Here is an 8,859-nt window from a genome sequence, read left to right as displayed (position 1 = left end):
TGACCAGAAGGGCAAACTGTTTGGACTTGTGTGGAGACCTGTGTGTGGGCCTAGCTCTGCCACCATCCAGATCGATGGCCACATGGGCAAGTCACTTGCTTTCTCTTGGCTTGTTTCCTTACCTGTACAATGAAGGCATTGGGCTTCCCAAACTTTAGCACACATACAAAATTCTGATTCAAGAGGGTTAGCAGGAGACCCCAACATTGAATTTGTTACAGTCCCTTCAGATGATATTGAAGTAAGAGGCCTTCAGATTTTACCTTGTGAATATCGGGTGACTGACCACACAGAGCACCAACATTTCTCAGAGGTTCTCAAATTTCAGGGTCCATCAGAATCCCCTGGGATTTTAACATGCAGATTCTTGGACTCACTCCTGGAAAGTGTGATTCAGTGGGTCTGAATTTTATCTGCATTTTAATCAATCTTTGCAGATGATGCAGTATCAAGTTCCCTTGATAATACTTTCAAGAAATTCTAGGTTGAATACTCTCAAAAGGTCCTTTCTGTTTCAACATTATCTACATTTTTGAAAGTAGAAAATATTTGGCTCCAACAGGAGCCCCTGAGGTGCATGATATGTGGATTGCTTCTTTTCATGGCTCTATCTGAGGCTCCATAGGCCTCGTAAACAGTGGAGTGGTGCAGGCCTGTCTCAGGCACATGACATGCAGCTGGCTTAGGGGCAAGAGAGAGGGTAACAATTGAGCTGAATCTGCTTTCAGGGCTCTGTGGGTCCTTCTGGAAAGTATGCACTGCTCTCTTCTTCTCTGCCTGGGGGTGAGATAAAGAAAGTCATCCCCATATCCCTGTCAGAGCTAGAGCAGCCCAGCTGAGGGTCAATTTGGCCATTGCTATGTCGCAGACCTCAGAACTTCCTTTAAGCTTCCATCTTCCTTCTGGCTCAGCAGGACCCATGGCCTAGCTTCTTATGAAGTTAAAAGTGTCATGAACACTCTCAACAGTATTTCCTGTTACATTTTCCCAGTTTTCCTTTTTAACATGCCTAATTCTATTAAGGAACCACACTTGTTCTATCACCCTTTCTGCCCATGGGCTTCATGGTCTGTGTGTACAGAGATTTAAATCTCAAAAACCCCACCTTACATTCATTGTTTCATTCCATCTTTACTGCAATTTTCCAGTTCCGAAAACAAAACACTGAGATAGTAAGTCAAGTGAAAGAGGAAGGGAAGCTTGGTATGTAAATAACTGGCTCCAAAAGACTCTCATTGTTTTCAGAGACAAGGAAGAAGCTATCCAAAGATGCAGTTGGAGGATGGGGATGAGGATGGGAATGGGATGAGTCTCTTCATGAAGTAAGTTACCAGTTCTATACCACTGGGGAATAAGCAGAGCTAGGATCACCACCTGGTGGGGAGTTAGAGTAGGGGGCTCCAAGAATCAGAGAAGAGGGGGCATCATGAAGAGAATCTGGTCCTTTCAAACACATAGATTCTATAACTTGCCTGAGCACACAGCTAAAAAGTGGGTGAGAAACTGGCTGTTAGTTTTCTGCAGTCTAGAATATGACCCTCAGACCCACAGCCAACCTTAATCTTACCCACTATGCTCATGATCCCTCTGTTCCTGTTCCTGGAGCAGACTCAATGGCTAAGATACAGCCATCGTGGTTTACCAATATGAGGGCTTAGTTTGGTTTCTCTGGCCATTCCCAATGTGACCATCATTTCAAAGAGTACATGCTGTTTCAAGTAAACAATTACAGAAAGAATGGAAAAATTTTGATCTGCAGATTCCAAATTGTCATATAATGAGCCCATAAATTTGAAATAAAAGGTCTTTTCCTGCCTTCGTGCTCCCTGCTGTCTCTTTCATCTTTAATTCATTAAGTGCAGTTCACTTACTACTGAACACCACTTGCAACCGATGAGATGACAGAACCTAGCCTACTTAGATTCAAACTTTTTTTTGGATTTCCGGGTCCATGTGGTACACAGGCAATCTATGACCCTGGTCATGGTGGAGAAAGCTTAATATAAGCAACTTAGGATATGTCCTGTTTTTTGACTATGAGAATCCTCTTTCAAATTTAGAGATTAAGCATCTGAGGATCAGGAAATAAAAATTATTTGGACCATGTTTAAGACACTCTGTGTCAATGTTCCAACCTGTAACTCTTCTTAGTTAGCATTTCTCTCCTCTCTAAGTCTTGACTATGAGTGAATGAGGAATACAGGTGTTAGAGAGTATGGGGCAGAAGCAACCTTAAAATGTCACTTAATAATTGGTAACATTCCATACATGTGCAGAGCATTTCATGTGATCTGAATATTTTCTTACTGTTCCATGTATCCTTTTAATAACATGTGATGCAGGCAAGGCATGTATTCAACACTCCCTCCCAGAAGATTAAAAAAAGAGTTGTCTAAGGACATACAGTTACTTAGTATTAAATTTGGGACTAGAATCCTCCAAATTTGATCCTAACACCACTATGTTCTGGAAATAGTTTCAAACAGTAGAAAAAACTCATGGGCTTCAGAGTTAGATGGATGTTGGATTAAAATCCCAGTCTAGATTCAAATTCCAACCTATGAGACCTTGGGCGAATTACCTCTCTGAGACTTAGTTTTCACATCTGTGTTGCAAGAAACTATATGTATTTACACATAGTTGAGATAATATATGTAGAGTTCCTGGCATCCAGCAGATACCAAGAATAGAAGCCACTATTTTCTAGAGACACTAGAAGGTTGCCTACCAAACATCTTTGTCAGTAGCTCCAGTTTCTGTCTGAAAAACCATGTTTTTCTGGGGAAGGTGATTCTACCTGAATTTCTTGGTATGGAGCAACTGACTTACACTAAGTCACTTAGCATATTACTTGCTCTAGTGTTTCTCCTTTGCAACTCTCATATCACTTGCAATTAGTTATTGCAGGCCTGTTGCCCCTATTAATTCAATATGGCAATATTTAAATATGGGAATTTTTTATTTCTGTATTCCCAGGACCTAGCACTAGCACACTTCCTTATACATAGAGGCGCTCAGAGATTCTTTATCAAATTTATAAGATCTGTGCATAGCAGCAATAGTTAGAACTAGATTTTAGCAAAGGTGATTCTACTGTTCCCCATTCAGTATCTGTTCTTTAATTATTTCTTTTTTTTTTTTTTTTTTTTTTTTTTTTGGAGATGGAGTCTCACTCTGTTGCCTAGACTGAAGTGCAATGGAGCGATCTTGATTCACTGTAACCTTCACCTCCTGGGTTCAAGTAATTCCCCTGTCTCAGCCTCCCGAGTAGCTGGGATTACAGGCATGCACCACCACGGTGGGCTAATTTTTGTATTTTTAGTAGAGATGGAGTTTCTCCATGTTGGCCAGGCTGGTCTCAAACTCCTGGCCTCAAGTGATCCACTTGCCTTGGCCTCCCAAAGTGCTGGGATTACACCATGAACCACTGAGCCCGGCCTATTTCTTGATGTAAATGGAAAACCCAGCCCTGCTCCAGTGTACCTCAGTATGTTTTCACATTACAGATGCCCAGGTTAACCAGATAGAAATACAGAACAAGACTGGTGGCAGTGGGAAAACTGCCCAGGAGGCAGATGTCCAGGCTGTGGACTTCAGTGGATTTAGCCAAAATAGTGAGAAACAGTAGCCTTGGAGACTCCTTGAGAATGTGTTTTGTTTGGATGAATGGGTCATTTAGTTTGTGGCTACTCTCCTCTTGGAAGAGTTTCAAATTAGCCCAGGGCCTATGTCAAGATTATCTAGAAAAACTTGGAAAAAAACAAATGCAAAATAATCCAGATAACAATTGTCTAAAGATAATGGTATTTTCAACCACCCTTAATGAAGACAGAATAATTACCTACATCTCATGTGTTGTGTCCCATGCATAATTGGCCTACAAGTTTGAATAGCAGAGCAGATTCTGGGGAGTGTAAAAAGACAAAGTAGGAATGGGTGGGCTTCTCTTGCAGCCCAAATAGCAGCAGCAGCTGCAACCTTCCTTCTGCACTATTACTATTAGAACTCTTCCTTTTCATTGTCTGACATTTCTCAACCCCTTGACATTGGGACAGATACAGGGTGGTAGAGCTTTGAGCTCTGCTAGTTGCTAGCTGTGTAACCTCAGGCAAGTTAATCTCCACAAGCTTTATTTTCTTTCTCCATAAAATGTGGCCAATAATAAGCACCACAGAAGGTTGTTCATTTATTTATGTAATAAATTTTTATTGAATATCTGTTTTATGCTAGACACTTTTCTGAGCACTGGGAAACAATAATGAGCCCTCACTGAGCATGGACATTCTGGAATTACTGAAGCTGAAGCAATATATGGAAACTCCTTATCTCAGTACCTGGCTCACAGCAGCTGTTTAACAAACAATAGCTGTCATTTTAATAGTCCAAGATATAAGGATGTGTTGATTACAGACCCATGATCTGGAGTCACATCTGGATTTAAGTTCTTATTTAGAATATAGCTCCATAAGAACTTGGCCAACATTTTTAACCTCGCATACCTTAATTTTCTCACGTACAAAATAAATATTAATGATCATAACTTTCTTATAAGTTTGGGAAGAGCAAAGAGTAGATGTGAAGCTTCCAGCAAATCTCTCCTCTAAGGACTAACAACTCTAGTTTGAAACAGGTTCAGTTGGATCAAAAACAAAAAGCTTTTCAAGGAACATGTCTCTTGAGCTGCTTGAAATTTGTCTAGAGAAAAAAGGAAAGTAAATGGAAGAACTATTTTTAGGAGGGCAGATAACTCTGATGGAATTCTAAGTACCGATATTGCAGGGAAATAAAATTTGTAGGTGACAAGCAAACAGCTCCCTTCTTCACACCCATCACAGGTGAGGAAACACTGTCACCATACTTACGACCTTTGCTTATAATAGAGTCAAAATGACCCCTTTGTAAAGCCCTTCTTTCCTGAGCCCCAGATTTCAGCAAGGCCATGTCTACTTCTCTCATCTTGATAATAGTTCATATTTTCAATAAGGCTTAGCTCAAGTAAATTAAATTGAAATGAAGTAAACAACAATACAAAAGATCAATAAAACCAAAAGTTGGTTTTTTGAAAAGTTAAACAAAATAGATAAACCTTTAGTGAGACTAAGAAAAAAAGAGAGAAGACCCAAATAAATAAAATCAGAAATGAAAAAGGAGACATTACAATTTATATCATGGAAATTCAAAGGATCATTATTGCCTACTATGAGCAACTATATGTCAATACATTGGAAAATATAGTAGAAATGGAAAAATGTGTAGACACATACAACCTATGAAGACATCCAAAACCTGAACAAACCAATAACATGTAATGAAACCAAAGCCATAATAAAAAGTCTCCCAATAAAGAAAAGCCTAGAACTCAATGACTTCACTGCTGAATGTAAACCAAACATTTAAAGAAGAAGTAATATCAAGTTTACTCAAACTCTTTCAAAAAAGAAAGGAGGATGGAATACTTCCAAATGTCCATACTACCCAAAGCAATGTATAGATTAAATGCAATCCCCATCAAAATACCAATGACATTCTTCACAGAAATGGAAATAGTAATCCTAAATTTTACATGAAACAACAAAAGATCCAGAATAGCCAAGGCTATCCTGAGCAAAAAGAACAAAAATGGAGAAATTACGTTACCCGACTTCAAATTATTCTACAGAGCTATAGTAACCAATACAGCATAGGACTAGCATAAAAACAGAAATGTTGGCCAATGGAACAGAATAGAGAAACCAGAAACAAATCCACACACCTACAGTGAGTTCATTTTTCACAAATGTGCCAGGAACATACACTGGGGAAAAAACAGTCTCTTAAATAAATGGTGCTGGGAAACCGGGATTTCACATGCAGAAGAATGAAACTAGACTCCTTTCTCTTTCCATATATAAAAATTAAATGAAAATGGATTAAAGACTTAAAACTAAGACCTCAAATTATGAAACTACTAAAAGAAAACATGTGGAGACTCTTCAGGACATTGGACTGGGCAAAAATTTATTGAGTAACACCCCACAAGCATAGGTGACCAAAGCAAAAATGGACAAGTGGGATCACATTAAGTTAAAAAGCTTCCGCACAGCAAAGGATACAATCAACAAAGTGGAGAGACAACCCACAGAATGGGATAAATAAAATATCTGCAAACTACCCATTTGACAAGGAGTTAATAACAAGAATATATAAGGAGCTCAAACAACTCTATGAAGAAAATCTAATAATCTGATTTAAAAATAGGCAAAAGATTTGAATAGACGTCTCTTAAAAGACGACATACAAATGAAAAACAAGCATATGGAAAAGTGCTCAACATCATTGATCATCAGAGAAATGCAAATCAAAACTACGAGATATCATTTCATGTGAGTTAAAATGGCTTATACTCAAAAATCATTCAATAACAAATGTTGGTGAGGATATGGAGGAAAGGGAACCTTGTGCACTGTTGGTGGGATTGTAAATTAGTACAAGCACTATGGAGAACAGTTTGGGGGTTCTTCAAGAAACTAAAAATTGAGCTACCATATGATTTGGCAATGTCACTGCTGGGTATATACCCAAAAGAAACAGAATCAGTATACAGAGGAGATATCTGCACTCCCATATTTGTTGTAGCTCTGTTCACAATAGCCAAGAATGGGAAGCAACCTAAATATCCATGAACAGAAGACTAGATAAAGAAAATGTGGTACTTATACACAATGGAGTACTATTCAGCAATAAAAAATGATGAAATTCAGTCATTTGCAACAACATGGATGAACTGGAGGTCATTATGTTAAGTGAAACAAGCTAGGCACAGAAAGACAAATATCTCATGTTCTTACCTATTTGTTGGATAGAAAAATCAAAATAATTGAATCTGCGGAGATAGAAAGTAGAAGAATGGTTACCAGAGTTTGGAAAGGGTAGCAGGATGGGGTTGGGTGTTGCTGGTGGAGGTGAGGGTGGTAATGGGTACAAAAGAGTAGTTAGAATAAATGAATAAGGCCTAATATTTGATAGCACACAGGGTGACTATAAGTCAATAATCATTTAATTGTACATTTAAAAATAACTAAAAGAGTACAATTGCATTGTTTGTAATACAAAGAATAAAGGCTTGAGGGGAGGGATACCCCATGTTCCATGATGTGTTTATTATGCAGTACATCTCATGTACTCTATAAATATGTACACCTACTATGTACCCACAAAAATAAAAAATAAAAAATTATTTTAAAAAACAAGACTTAGCTTTTCCTCCCTTCTTGTGTTTCTGTGCCTTTGATGACCTCTGTATTCAGGATGCTGCTGTCATTGCCACCTGAGTGTCAAAACGATAGCTGGGGTTGCAATTGGACATGACTTTGTGCAGAACGTAAGCTTTTAAAATCCTATTCTATTGGTGGTATAATTTACATACAATAAAATTCATTCATTTGAAATGTACAGCAAACAGGCCAGGCACAGTGGCTCACGCCAGTAATCCCAGCACTATGGGAGGCCGAGGTGGTTGGATCACTTCAGACCAGGAATTGGAGACCAGCCTGTCTAACATGGTGAAACCTCATCTATACTAAAACAAACAAACAAAAAATACAAAAATTAACTCAGTGTGGTGGTGGGCACCTGTAATCCCAGCTACTTGGGAGGCTGAGATGGGAGAATCACTTGAACCCAGGTGGCGGAGGTTGCAGTGAGCTGAGATTGTGCCACTGCACTGCAGTCTAGACAACAGAGCAAGACTCCACCAAAAAAAAAAAAAAAAAAAAAAGAAAGAAAGAAAAAAGAAAAAAAAAGGAAGAAAGAAAGAAAAAAGAAAAAAAATGCACAGCAATGAGTTTTTGACAAATGTATACATCTGGGTGACCAATTCCACATTCAAGATATAGACTCTTTCACTATTCCCCAAATTTTATCATGTTCCTTTGCAGGAAGGGCCTCCACACCCAGTCCCAGGCAACCACTAATCTACTTTTTGCTCACATTGATCTGCCTTTTCTAGGCATCTTATATAAAGGGTATCATATAATATGTGGGCTTTTGTGTCTGACTTCTTTCACTTAGTATGTTTTTAAGGTTTATCCATGTTGTGACACATTTCAATACTTCATTTCTTTTTGTTGCCAAAAACATTCAATTGTATGGATATATCACATCTTATTTTACTTCCTGATGGACATCTGAGTTATTTCCAGTGTGAGGCCATTACAAATAAAGCTACATTTGTGCAACTCTGCATGACTACATAAATTTTCTTTTTTCCTCTAGCTTTACTAAGATATGATTGACAGGGATCAGTTCCAAGACTGGAGCCAAATAGGAACAGCTCCAGTCTACAGCTCCCAGCGTGAGCAACGCACCCAAAAATCAATTGGGTGATTTCTGCATTTCCAATTGAGGTACTGGGTTCATCTCACTGGGGCTTGTCAGACAGTGGGTGCAGGACAGTGGGTGCAGTGCACCGAGTGTGAGCCAAAGCAGGGTGAGGCATCACCTCACCTGGGAAGTACAAGGGGTCAGGGAACACCCATTCCTAGCCAAGCGAAGCTATGACAGATGGCACCTGGAAAATCGGGTCACTCTCCACCTAATACTGTGCTTTTCCAATGGTCTTAGCAAACAGCACACTAGGAGATTATATCCAATGCCTGGCTCGGAGGGTGGCATGCCCACGGAGCCTTGCTCATTGCTAGCACAGCAGCCTGAGATAGAATTGCAAGGCAGCAGTGGCAGCAAGGCTGGGAGAGGGGCACCCACCATTGCTGAGGCTTGAGTAGGTAAACAAAGCGCTGTGAAGTTCAAACTGGGTGGAGCCCACTGCAGCTCAAGGAGGCCTGACTGCCTCTGTAGACTCCACCTCTGGAGGCAGGGCAT

The sequence above is a fragment of the Macaca thibetana genome, chromosome X, assembly GCF_024542745.1.
Source record: "Macaca thibetana thibetana isolate TM-01 chromosome X, ASM2454274v1, whole genome shotgun sequence".
Taxonomy (NCBI): domain Eukaryota; kingdom Metazoa; phylum Chordata; class Mammalia; order Primates; family Cercopithecidae; genus Macaca; species Macaca thibetana.
This window is presented reverse-complemented; position numbering follows the sequence as displayed.